This window comes from Pan troglodytes, chromosome 1, assembly GCF_028858775.2.
Source record: "Pan troglodytes isolate AG18354 chromosome 1, NHGRI_mPanTro3-v2.0_pri, whole genome shotgun sequence".
NCBI lineage: Eukaryota > Metazoa > Chordata > Mammalia > Primates > Hominidae > Pan > Pan troglodytes.
Genome location: NC_072398.2, coordinates 101626390 through 101640100, shown reverse-complemented (window position 1 = coordinate 101640100; position 13711 = coordinate 101626390).

Below are 13711 nucleotides of genomic sequence, written 5' to 3'. Positions count from 1 at the left end.
TTCAGCTCTGTGAGTTAAACTCAATCATCACAAAATATTTTCTGAGAATGCTTCCCTCCATAGGCCTCAAAGAGGTGCAGTTATCCACTTGCAGTATCTACAAAAACAGTGTTTCAAACCTGAACTATCAAAGAAAGGTTCAACACTGTGAGTTGAATGCAAACATCAGGAAGAAAGTTCTGAGAATGCTTCTGTTTAGTTCTGTGCGGTTTATCCCCTTTCCAACGAAATCCTCAGAGAGGTCCAAATATCCACTTGCAGATTCCACAGAAAGAGTGTTTGGAAACTGCTGTTAGAAAGGGAACCTTCAGCTCTGTGAGTTGAATGCAATCATCACAAAGAAGTTTCTGACAATGCTTCTCTCTAGTTTTTAGGTGACGATAATTCGTTTTCCACCACAGGCCTGAGAGCTCTCCAAATGTCCACTTGCAGACACTACGAAAATAATGTTTCAGAACTGCTCTATGAAAAGCAATGTGAAACTCTGGGAGTTGAACACAAACATCACAGAGAAGTTTCAGAGAACGCTTCTGTTTAGTTTTTATGTGAAGATATACCCATTTGCGAAGAAGTCTTCACATTGGTCCTATCCACTTGCAGATTCTACAAAAAGAGAGTTTCAAAACTGCTCTATCCATAGGAGTGTTCAACTCTGTGAGTTGAATGCGTTCATCACAGCGAAGTTTCTGAGAAGGCTTCTGTCTAGATTTTCTGTGAAGATATACCCGTTTCAAAGGAAGGACACAGAGTGTTCCAAATACCCACTTGCAGACCCTACAAAAACAGTGTTTCAAACCTGAACTATCAACGGAATGTTCAACTCTGGGATTTGAATGCAAACATCACAAAGAAGTTTCTGAGAATGCTTCTTTTTAGTTAGGTGCAGTTATCCCGTTTCCAACGAAATCCTCAGAGAGGTCCTAATATCCACTTGCAGATTCTCCAAAAAGTGTGTTTCAAACCTGCTCCATCCAAAGGAATGTTCAGCTCTGTGAGGTAAACTCAACCATCACAAAGTATTTTCTGAGAATGCTTCCCTCCAGTTTTTATATGAAGCTATTCCCTTTACTATCATAGGCCTCAAAGAGGTGCAGTTATCCACTTGCAGTTTCTACAAAAAGAGTGTTTGAAACCTGAAGTATCAAAGAAAGGTGTAACACTGTGAGTTGAATGCAAACGTCACGAAGAAAGTTCTGAGAATGCTTCTGTTCAGTTCTGTGCGGTTTATCCCGTTTCCAACGAAATCCTCAGAGAGGTGCAAGTATCCACTTGCAGTTTCTACAAAAAGAGAGTTTCTAACCTGAACTATCAAAGAAAGGTTCAACAATGTGAGTTGAATGCAAACATCAGGAAGAAAGTTCTGAGTATGCTTCTGTTTAGTTCTGTGCGGTTTATCCCTTTTCCAACGAAACCCTCAGGGAGGTCCAAATATCCACTTGCAGATTCCACAGAAAGAGTGTTTGGAAACTGCTGTTAGAAAGGGAACCTTCAGCTCTGTGAGTTGAATGCAATCATCACGAAGAAGTTTCTGACAATGTTTCTCTCTAGTTTTTAGGTGACGATAATTCGTTTTCCACCACAGGCCTGAGAGCTCTCCAAATGTCTACTTGCAGCCACTATGAAAAGAATGTTTCAGAACTGCTCTATGAAAAGCAATGTGAAATTCTGTGAGTTGAACACAAACATCACAGAGAAATTTCAGAGAATGCTTCTGTTTAGTTTTCATGTGAAGATATACCCATTTGCGAAGAAGTCTTCACATTGGTCCTATCCACTTGCAGATTCCACAAAAAGAGAGTTTCAAAACTCCTCTATCCATAGGAGTGTTCAACTCTGTGAGTTGAATGCGTTCATCACAGCGAAGTTTCTGAGAAGGCTTCTGTCTAGATTTTCTGTGAAGATATACCCGTTTCAAACGAAGGCCACAGAGTGGTCCAAATATCCACTTGCAGATCCTACAAAAAGTGTGTTTCAAACCTGCTCCATCCAAAGGAATGTTCAGCTCTGTGAGTTAAACTCAACCATCACAAAGTATTTTCTGAGAATGCTTCCCTCCTGTTTTTATATGAAGCTATTCCCTTTAATATCATAGGCCTCAAAGAGGTGCAGTTATCCACTTGCAGTATCTACAAAAAGAGTGTTTCAAACCTGAACTATCAAAGAAATGTTCAACACTGTGAGTTGAATTCAAACATCAGGAAGAAAGTTCTGAGAATGCTTCTGTTTAGTTAGGTGCAGTTATCCCGTTTCCAACGAAATCCTCAGAGAGGTCCAAATATCCACTTGCAGATTCTCCAAAAAGTGTGTTTCAAACCTGCTCCATCCAAAGGATTGTTCAGCTCTGTGAGTTAAACTCAATCACCACAAAGTATTTTCTGAGAATTCTTCCCTCCATAGGCCTCAAAGACGTGCAGTTATCCACTTGCAGTATCTACAAAAACAGTGTTTCAAACCAGAACTATCAAAAAAAGGTTCAACACTGTGAGTTGAATGCAAACATCAGGAAGAAAGTTCTGAGAATGCTTCTGTTTAGTTCTGTGCGGTTTATCCCGTTTCCAACGAAATCCTCAGAGAGGCCCAAATATCCACTTGCAGATTCCACAGAAAGAGTGTTTGGAAACTGCTGTTAGAAAGGGAACCTTCAGCTCTGTGAGTTGAATGCAATCATCACAAAGAAGTTTCTGAGAATGCTTCTATCTAGTTTCTACGGGAAGATATTTCCTTTTCCACCAGAGGCCTCCAAGCCCTCCAAATGTCCACTCGCAGATTCTAGAAAAAGAGTATTTCATAGATTCTCTCTCCAAAGGAAAGTTCATCTCCGTGAGTGGAATGCAAAGATGACAAAGAAGTTTCTGAGAATGCTTCTGTTTAGCTTTTCTGGGAAGATTATCCCGTTTCCAACGAAATCTTCAAAGAGGTCCAAATATCCACTTGCAGATTCCACAGAAAGAGTGTTTGGAAACTGCTGTTAGAAAGGGAACCTTCAGCTCTGTGAGTTGAATGCGATCATCACAAAGAAGTTTCTGACAATGCTTCTCTCTAGTTTTTAGGTGACGATAATTCGTTTTCCACCACAGGCCTGAGAGCTCTCCAAATGTCCACTTGCAGACACTACGAAAAGAATGTTTCAGAACTGCTCTACGAAAAGCAATGTGAAACTCTGTGAGTTGAACACAAAGATCACAGAGAAGTTTCAGAGAATGCTTCTGTTTAGTTTTTATGTGAAGATATACCCATTTGCGAAGAAATCTTCACATTGGTCCTATCCACTTGCAGATTCCACAAAAACAGAGCTTCAAAATTGCTCTGTCCATAGGAGTGTTCAACTCTGTGAGTTGAATGCGTTCATCACAGCGAAGTTTCTGAGAAGGCTTCTGTCTAGATTTTATGTGAAGATATACCCGTTTCAAACGAAGGCCACAGAGTGGTCCAAATATCCACTTGCAGATCCTACAAAAAGAGTGTTTCAAACCTGAACTATCAACGGAAGGTTCAACTCTGGGATTTGAATGCAAATATCACAAAGAAGTTTCTGAGAATGCTTCTGTTTACTTAGGTGCAGTTATCCCGTTTCCAACGAAATCCTCAGAGAGGTCCAAATATCCACTTGCAGATTCTACAAAAAGTGTGTTTCAAACCTGCTCCATCCAAAGGAATGTTCAGCTCTGTGAGTTAAACTCAATCATCACAAAGTATTTTCTGAGAATGCTTCCCTCTAGTTTTAATATGAATGCTATTCCCTTAACTATCATAGGCCTCAAAGAGGTGCAGTTATCCACTTGCAGTTTCTACAAAAAGAGTGTTTCAAACCTGAACTATCAAAGAAAGGTTCAACACTGTGAGTTGAATGCAAACATCACGAAGAAAGTTCGCAGAATGCTTCTGTTCAGTTCTGTGCGGTTTATCCCGTTTCCAAAGAACTCCTCAGAGAGGTGCAAGTATCCACTTGCAGTTTCTACAAAAAGAGTGTTTCAAACATGAACTATCAAAGAAAGGTTCAACACTGTGAGTTGAATGCAAACATCAGGAAGAAAGTTCTGAGAACGCTTCTGTTTAGTTCTGTGCGGTTTATCCCGTTTCCTACGAAATCCTCAGAGAGGTCCAACTATCCACTTGCAGATTCTACAACTAGTGTGTTTCGATACGGCTCCTTCCAAAGGAATGTTCAGCTCTGTGAGTTACACTCAGTCGTCACAAACGGTTTTCTGAGAATGCTACTGTCTAGTTTGTATATGAAGTTATTTCCTTTACTACCATAGGCCTCAAAGCGGTCCATATCTCCTCTTGCAGATTCTACAAAAAGAGAATTTCCAAACTGCTCTGTCAAAGGGAATGTTCAACTCTGTGACTTGAATGCAATCATCCCGAAGTAGTTTCTGAGAATGCTTCTATCTTGTTTCTACGGGAAGATATTTCCTTTTCCACCACAGGCCTCCAAGCCCTCCAAATGTCCACTCGCAGATTCAAGAAAATGAGTGTTTCAAAGCTTCTCTCTCCAAAGGAAAGTTCAACTCCGTGAGTGGAATGCAAACATGACAAAGAAGTTTCTGAGAATGCTTCTGTTTAGCTTTTCTGGGAAGATTATCCCGTTTCCAACGAAATCTTCAAAGAGGTCCACATATCCAATTGCAGTTTCCACAGAAAGAGTGTTTGGAAACTGCTGTTAGAAAGGTAACCTTCAGCTCTGTGAGTTGAATGCAATCATCACAAAGAAGTTTCTGACAATGCTTCTCTCTAGTTTTTAGGTGACGATAATTCGTTTTCCACCACAGGCCTGAGAGCTCTCCAAATGTCCACTTGCAGACACTACGAAAAGAATGTTTCAGAACTGCTCTACGAAAAGCAATGTGAAACTCTGTGAGTTGAACACAAATATCACAGAGAAGTTTCAGAGAATGCTTCTGTTTAGTTTTTATGTGAAGATATACCCATTTGCGAAGAAGTCTTCACATTGGTCCTATCCACTTGCAGATTCCACAAAAAGAGAGCTTCAAAACTGCTCTGTCCATAGGAGTGTTCAACTCTGTGAGTTGAATGCGTTCATCACAGCGAAGTTTTTGAGAAGGCTTCTGTCTAGATTTTCTGTGAAGGTATACCCGTTTCAAACGAAGGCCACATAGTGGTCCAAATATCCACTTGCAGATCCTACAAAAAGAGTGTTTCAAACCTGAACTATCAACGGAAGGTTCAACTCTGGGATTTGAATGCAAACATCACAACGAAGTTTCTGAGAATGCTTCTGTTTAGTTAGGTGCAGTTATCCCGTTTCCAACGAAATCCTCAGAGAGGTCCAAATATCCACTTGCAGATTCTACAAAAAGTGTGTTTCAAACCTGCTCCAACCAAAGGAATGTTCAGCTCTGTGAGTTAAACTCAATCATCACAAAGTATTTTCAGAGAATGCTTCCCTCTAGTTTTTATATGAAGCTATTCCCTTTTCTATCATAGGCCTCAAAGAGGTGCAGTTATCCACTTGCAGTTTCTACAAAAAGAGTGTTTCAAACCTGAACTATCAAAGAAAGTTTCAACACTGTGTGTTGAATGCAAACATCGAGTAGAAAGTTCGCAGAATGCTTCTGTTCAGTTCTGTGCGGTTTATCCCGTTTCCAACAAAATCCTCAGAGAGGTGCAAGTATCCACTTGCAGTTTCTCCAAAAAGAGTGTTTCAAACATGAAATATCAAAGAAAGGTTCAACACTGTGAGTTGAATGCAAACATCAGGCAGAAAGTTCTGAGAACGCTTCTGTTTAGTTCTGTGCGGTTTATCCCGTTTCCAACGAAATCCTCAGAGAGGTCCAAATATCCACTTGCAGATTGTACAACCAGTGTGTTTCGAAACGGCTCCCTCCAAAGGAATGTTCAGCTGTGTGAGTTACACTCAGTTGTCACAAAGAGTTTTCTGAGAATGCTACTGTGTAGTTTGTATATGAAGTTATTCCCTTTACTACCATAGGCCTCAAAGCGGTCCATATCTTCTCTTGCAGATTCTACAAAAACAGAGTTTCCTAACTGCTCTGTCAAAGGGAATGTTCAACTCTGTGTCTTGAATTCAATCATCCCAAAGTAGTTTCTGAGAATGCTTCTATCTAGTTTTTACGGGAAGATATTTCCTTTTCCACCACAGGCCTCCAAGCCCTCCAAATGTCCACTCGCAGATTCTAGAAAAAGAGTGTTTCAAAGCTTCTCTCTCCAAAGGAAAGTTCAACTCCGTGAGTGGAATGCAAACATGAAAAAGAAGTTTCTGAGAATGCTTCTGTTTAGCTTTTCTGGGAAGATTATCCCGTTTCCAATGAAATCTTCAAAGAGTTCCAAATATCCACTTACAGATTCCACAGAAAGAGTGTTTGGAAACTGCTGTTAGAAAGGGAACCTTCAGCTCTGTGAGTTGAATGCAATCATCACAAAGAGGTTTCTGACAATGCTTCCCTCTAGTTTTCAGGTGACGATAGTTCGTTTTCCACCTCTGGCCTGAGAGCCCTCCAAATGTCCACTTGCAGACACTACGAAAAGAATGTTTCAGAACTGCTCTGTGAAAAGCAATGTGAAAATCTGTGAGTTGAACACAAAGATCACAGAGAAGTTTCAGAGAATGCTTCTGTTTAGTTTTTATGTGAAGATATACCCATTTGCGAAGAAGTCTTCACATTGGTCCTGTCCACTTGCAGATTCCACAAAAAGAGAGTTTCAAAACTGCACTATCCATAGGAGTGTTCAACTCTGTGAGTTGAATGCGTTCATCACAGCGAAGTTTCTGAGAAGGCTTCTGTCTAGATTTTATGTGAAGATATACCCGTTTCAAACGAAGGGAACAGAGTGGTCCAAATATCCACTTGCAGATCCTACAAAAAGAGTGTTTCAAACCTGAACTATCAACGGAAGGTTCAACTCTGGGATTTGAATGCAAACATCACAAAGAAGTTTCTGAGAATGCTTCTGTTTAGTTAGGTGCATATATCCCGTTTCCAACGAAATACTCAGAGAGGTCCAAATATCCACTTGCAGATTCTTCAAAAAGTGTGTTTCAAACCTCCTCCATCCAAAGGAATGTTCAGCTCTGTGAGTTAAACTCAATCATCACAAAGTATTTTCTGAGAATGCATCCCTCTAGTTTTTATATGAAGCTATTCCCTTTACTATCATAGGCCTCAAAGAGGTGCAGTTATCCACTTGCAGTTTCTACAAAAAGAGTGTTTCAAACTTGAACTATCAAAGAAAGGTTCAACACTGTGAGTTGAATGCAAACATCACGAAGAAAGTTCGGAGAATGCTTGTATTTAGTTCTCTGCGTTTTATCCTATTTCCAACAAAATCCTCAGAGAGGTGCAAGTATCCACTTGCAGTTTCTACAAAAGGAGTTTTTCAAACCTGAACTATCAAAAAAAAGGTTCAACACTGTGAGTTGAATGCAAACATCAGGAAGAAAGTTCTGAGAATGCTTCTGTTTAGTTCTGTGCGGTTTAACCCATTTCCAACAAAATCCTCAGAGAGGTCCAAATATCCACTTGCAGTTTCTACAACTAGTGTGTTTCGAAACGGCTCCCTCCAAAGGAATGTTCAGCTCTGTGAGTTACACTCAGTCGTCACAAAGAGTTTTCTGAGAATGCTACTGTCTAGTTTGTATATGAAGTTATTTCCTTTACTACCATAGGCCTCAAAGCGGTCCATATCCCCTCTTGCAGATTCTACAAAAAGAGAGTTTCCAAACTGCTCTGTCAAAGGGAATATTCACCTCTGTGGCTTGAATGCAATCATCCCAAAGTAGTTTCTGAGAATGTTTTTATCTAGTTTCTACGGGAAGATATTTCCTTTTCCAACACAGGCCTCCAAGCCCTCCAAATGTCCACTCGCAGATTCTAGAAAAAGAGTGTTTCAAAGCTTCTCTCTCCAAAGGAAATTTCAACTCTGTGAGCGGAATGCAAACATGACAAAGAAGTTTCTGAGAATGCTTCTGTTTAGCTTTTCTGGGAAGATTATCCCGTTTCCAATGAAATCTTCAAAGAGGTCCAAATATGCACTTGCAGATTCCACAGAAAGAGTGTTTGGAAACTGCTGTTAGAAAGGGAACCTTCAGCTCTGTGAGTTGAATGCAATCATCACAAAGAAGTTTCTGACAATGCTTCTCTCTAGTTTTTAGGTGACGATAGTTCGTTTTCCACCTCAGGCCTGAGAGCCCTCCAAATGTCCACTTGCAGACACTACGAAAAGAATGTTTCAGAACTGCTCTATGAAAAGCAATGTGAAACTCTGTGAGTTGAACACAAAGATCACAGAGAAGTTTCAGAGAATGCTTCTGATAGATTTTATGTGAAGATATACCCATTTGCGAAGAAGTCTTCACATTGGTCCTATCCACTTGCAGATTCCACAAAAAGAGGGTTTCAAAACTGCTCTATCCATAGGAGTGTTCAACTCTGTGAATTGAATGCGTTCATCACAGCAAAGTTTCTGAGAAGGCTTCTGTCTAGATTTTATGTGAAGATATACCCGTTTCAAACGAAGGCCACAGAGTGGTCCAAATATCCACTTGCAGATCCTACAAAAAGAGTGTTTCAAACCTGAACTATCAACGGAAGGTTCAACTCTGGGATTTGAATGCAAACATCACAAAGAAGTTTCTGAGAATTCTTCTGTTTAGTTAGGTGCAGTTATCCCGTTTCCAACGAAATCCTCAGTGAGGTCCAAATATCCACTTGCAGATTCTACAAAAAGTGTGTTTCAAACCTCCTCCATCCAAAGGAATGTTCAGCTCTGTGAGTTAAACTCAATCATCACAAAGTATTTTCTGAGAATGCTTCCCTCTAGTTTTTATATGAAGCTATTCCCTTTACTATCATAGTTCTCAAAGAGGTGCAGTTATCCACTTGCAGTTTCTACAAAAAGAGTGTTTCAAACCTGAACTATCAAAGAAAGGTTCAACACTGTGAGTTGAATGCAATCATCAGGAAGAAAGTTCTGAGAGTGCTTCTGTTTATTTCTGTGCGGTTTATACCGTTTCCAACGAAATCCTCAGAGAGGTGCAAGTATCCACTTGCAGTTTATACAACTAGTGTGTTTCGAAACGGCTCCCTCCAAAGGAATGTTCAGCTCTGTGTGTTACACTCAGTCGTCACAAAGAGTTTTCTGAGAATGCTACTGTCTAGTTTGTATATGAAGTTATTTCCTTTACTACCATAGGCCTCAAAGTGGTCCATATCTCCTCTTGCAGATTCTACAAAAAGAGAGTTTCCAAACTGCTCTGTCAAAGGGAATGTTGAACTCTGTGACTTGAATGCAATCATCCCAAAGTAGTTTCTGAGAATGCTTCTATCTATTTTCTACGGGAAGATATTTCCTTTTCCACCACAGGCCTCCAAGCCCTCCAAATGTCCACCCGCAGATTTTAGAAATAGAGTGTTTCAAAGCTTCTCTCTCCAAAGGAAAGTTCAACTCCGTGAGTGGAATGCAAACATGACAAAGAAGTTTCTGAGAATGCTTCTGTGTAGCTTTTCTGGGAAGATTATCCCGTTTCCAACGAAATCTTCAAAGAGGTCCAAATATCCACTTGCAGATTCCACAGAAAGAGTATTTGAAACTGCTGTTAGAAGGGGAACATTCAGCTCTGTGATTTGAATGCAATCATCACAAAGAAGTTTCTGACAATGCTTCTCTCTAGTTTTTAGGTGACGATAATTCGTTTTCCACCACAGGCCTGAGAGCTCTCCAAATGTCCACTTGCAGACACTACGAAAAGAATGTTTCAGAACTGCTCTAAGAAAAGCAATGTGAAACTCTGTGAGTTGAACACAAAGATCACAGAGAAGTTTCAGAGAATGCTTCTGTTTAGTTTTTATGTGAAGATATACCCATTTGCGAAGAAGTCTTCACATTGGTCCTATCCACTTGCAGATTCCACAAAAAGAGAGTTTCAAAACTGCTCTATCCATAGGAGTGTTCAACTCTGTGAGTTGAATGCGTTCATCACAGCGAACTTTATGAGACGGCTTCTGTGTAGATTTTATGTGAAGATATACCCGTTTCAAATGAAGGCCACAGAGTGGTCCAAATATCCACTTGCAGATGCTACAAAAAGAGTGTTTCAAACCTGAACTATCAACGGAAGGTTCAACTCTGGGATTTGAATGCAAACATCACAAAGAAGTTTCTGAGAATGCTTCTGTTTAGTTAGGTGCAGGTATCCCGTTTCCAACGAAATCCTCAGAGAGGTCCAAATATCCACTTGCAGAATCTACAAAAAGTGTGTTTCACACCTGCTCCATACAAAGGAATGTTCAGCTCTGTGAGTTAAACTCAATCATCACAAAGTATTTTCTGAGAATGCCTCCCTCTAGTTTTTATATGAAGCTATTACCTTTACTATGTTAGTCCTCAAAGAGGTGCAGTTATCCACTTGCAGTTTCTACAAAAAGAGTGTTTCAAACCTGAACTATCAAAGAAAGGTTCAACACTGTGAGTTGAATGCAAACATCACGAAGAAAGTTCTGAGAATGCTTCTGTTCAGTTCTGTGCTGTTTATACCGTTTCCAATGAAATCCTCAGAGAGGTGCAAGTATCCACTTGCAGTTTCTAGAAAAAGAGTGTTTCAAACCTGAGCTATCAAAGAAAGGTTCAACAGTGTGAGTTGAATGCAAACATCAGGAAGAAAGTTCTGAGAATGCTTCTGTTTAGTTCTGTGCGGTTTATCCCGTTTCCAACAAAATCCTCAGAGAGGTCCACATATCCACTTGCAGATTCTACAACTAGTGTGTTTCGAAACGCCTCCCTCCAAAGGACTGTTCAGCTCTGTGAGCTCATTCGTCACAAAGAGTTTTCTGAGAATGCTACTGTCTAGTTTGTATATGAAGTTATTTCCTTTACTACCATAGGCCTCAAAGCGGTCCATATCTCCACTTACAGATTCAACAAAAAGAGAGTTTCCAAACTGCTCTGTCAAAGGGAATGTTCAACTCTGTGATTTGAATGCAATCATCCCAAAGTAGTTTCTGGGAATGCTTCTATCTAGTTTCTACGGGAAGATATTTCCTTTTCCACCACATGCCTCCAAGCCCTCCAAATGTCCACTAGCACATTCTAGAAAAAGAGTGTTTCAAAGCTTCTCTCTCCAAAGGAAAGTTCAACTCCGTGAGTGGAATGCAAACATGAAAAAGAAGTTTCTGAGAATGCTTCTGTTTAGCTTTTTTGGGAAGATTATCCCGTTTTCAACGAAATCTTGAAAGAGGTCCAAATATCCACTTGCAGATTCCACAGAAAGAGTGTTTGGAAACTGCTGTTAAAAAGGGAACCTTCAGCTCTGTGAGTTGAATGCAATCATCACAAAGAAGTTTCTGACAATGCTTCTCTCTAGTTTTTAGGTGATGATAATTCGTTTTCCACCACAGGCCTGAGAGCTCTCTAAATGTCAACTTGCAGACACTACGAAAAGAATGTTTCAGAACTACTCTATGAAAAGCAATGTGAAACTCTGTGACTTGAACACAAAGATCACAGAGAAGTTTCAGAGAATGCTTCTGTTTAGTTTTTATGTGAAGATATACCCATTTGCGAAGAAGTCTTCACATTGGTCCTATCCACTTGCAGATTCCACAAAAAGAGAGTTTCAAAACTGCTCTATCCACAGGAGTTTTCAACTCTGTGAGTTGAATGCGTTCATCACAGCGAAGTTTCTGAGAAGGCTTCTGTCTAGATTTTATGTGAAGATATACCCGTTTCAAACGAAGGCCATAGAGAGGTGCAAATATCCACTTGCAGATGCTACAAAAAGAGTGTTTCAAACCTGAACTATCAACGGAAGTTTCAGCTCTGGGATTTGAATGCAAACATCACTAAGAAGTTTCTGAGAATGCTTCTGTTTAGTTAGGTGCAGGTATCCCGTTTCCAAGGAAATCCTCAGAGAGGTCCAAATATCCACTTGCAGAATCTACAAAAAGTGTGTTTAGAACCTGTTCCATCCAAAGGAATGTTCAGCTCTGTGAGTTAAACTCAATCATCACAAAGTATTTTCTGAGAATGCTTCCCTCTAGTTTTTATAAGAAGCTCTTACCTTTACTATCATAGGCCTCAAAGAGGTGCAGTTATCCACTTGCAGTTTCTACAAAAAGAGTGTTTCAAACCTGAACTATCAAAGAAAGGTTCAACACTGTGAGTTGAATGCAATCATCATGAAGAAAGTTCGGAGAATGCTTCTGTTCAGTTATGTGAGGTTTATCCCTTTTCCAACGAAATCCTAAGGGAGGTGCAAGTATCCACTTGCTGTTCCTAAAAAAGAGTGTTTGAAACCTGAACTATCAGAGAAAGGTTCAACACTGTGCGTTGAATGCAAACATCAGGAAGAAAGTTCTGAGAATCCTTCCGATTAGTTCTGTGCGGTTTATCCCATTCCCAACAAAATCCTCAGAGAGGTCCACATATCCACTTGCAGATTCTACAACTAGTGTGTTTCGAAACGGCTCCCTCCAAAGGACTGTTCAGCTCTGTGAGCTCAGTCGTCACAAAGAGGTTTCTGAGAACGCTACTGTCTAGTTTGTATATGAAGTTCTTTCCTTTACTACCATAGGCCTCAAAGCGGTCCATATCTCCACTTGCAGATTCTACAAAAAGAGAGTTTCCAAACTGCTCTGTCAAAGGGAATGTTCAACTCTGTGACTTGAATGCAATCATCCCAAAGTAGTTTCTGAGAATGCTTCTATCAAGTTTCTACGGGAAGATATTTCCTTTTCCACCACAGGCCTCCAAGCCCTCCAAATTTCCACTCGCAGATTCTAGAAAAAGAGTGTTTCAAAGCTTCTCTCTCCAAGGGAAAGTTCAACTCCGTGAGTGGAATGCAGACATGACAAAGAAGTTTCTGAGAATGCTTCTGTTTAGCTTTTCTGGGAAGATTATCCCGTTTCCAACCAAATCTTCAAAGAGGTCCAAATATCCACTTGCAGATTCCACAGAAAGAGTATTTGAAACTGCTGTTAGAAGGGGAACATTCAGCTCTGTGATTTGAATGCAATCATCACAAAGAAGTTTCTGACAATGCTTCTCTCTAGTTTTTAGGTGACGATAATTCGTTTTCCACCACAGGCCTGAGAGCTCTCCAAATGTCCACTTGCAGACACTACGAAAAGAATGTTTCAGAACTGCTCTATGAAAAGCAATGTGAAACTCTGGGAGTTGAACACCAAGATCACAGAGAAGTTTCAGAGAATGCTTCTGTTTAGTTTTTATGTGAAGATATACCCATTTGCGAAGAAGTCTTCACATTGGTCCTATCCACTTGCAGATTCCACAAAAAGAGAGTTTCAAAACTGCTCTATCCATAGGAGTGTTCAACTCTGTGAATTGAATGCGTTCATCACAGCGAAGTTCCTGAGAAGGCTTCTGTCTAGATTTTCTGTGAAGATATACCCGTTTCAAACGAAGGCCACAGAGTGGTCCAAATATCCACTTGCAGATCCTACAAAAAGAGTGTTTCAAACCTGAACTATCAACGGAAGGTTCAACTCTGGGATTTGAATGCAAACATCAGAAAGGAGTTTCTGAGAATGCTTCTGTTTAGTTAGGGGCAGGTATCCCGTTTCCAACGAAATCCTCAGAGAGGTCCAAATATCCACTTGCAGATTCTCCAAAAAGTGTGTTTCAAACCTGCTTCATCCAAAGGAATGTTCAGCTCTGTGAGTTAAACTCAATCATCACAAAGTATTTTCTGAGAATGCTTCCCTCCATAGGCCTC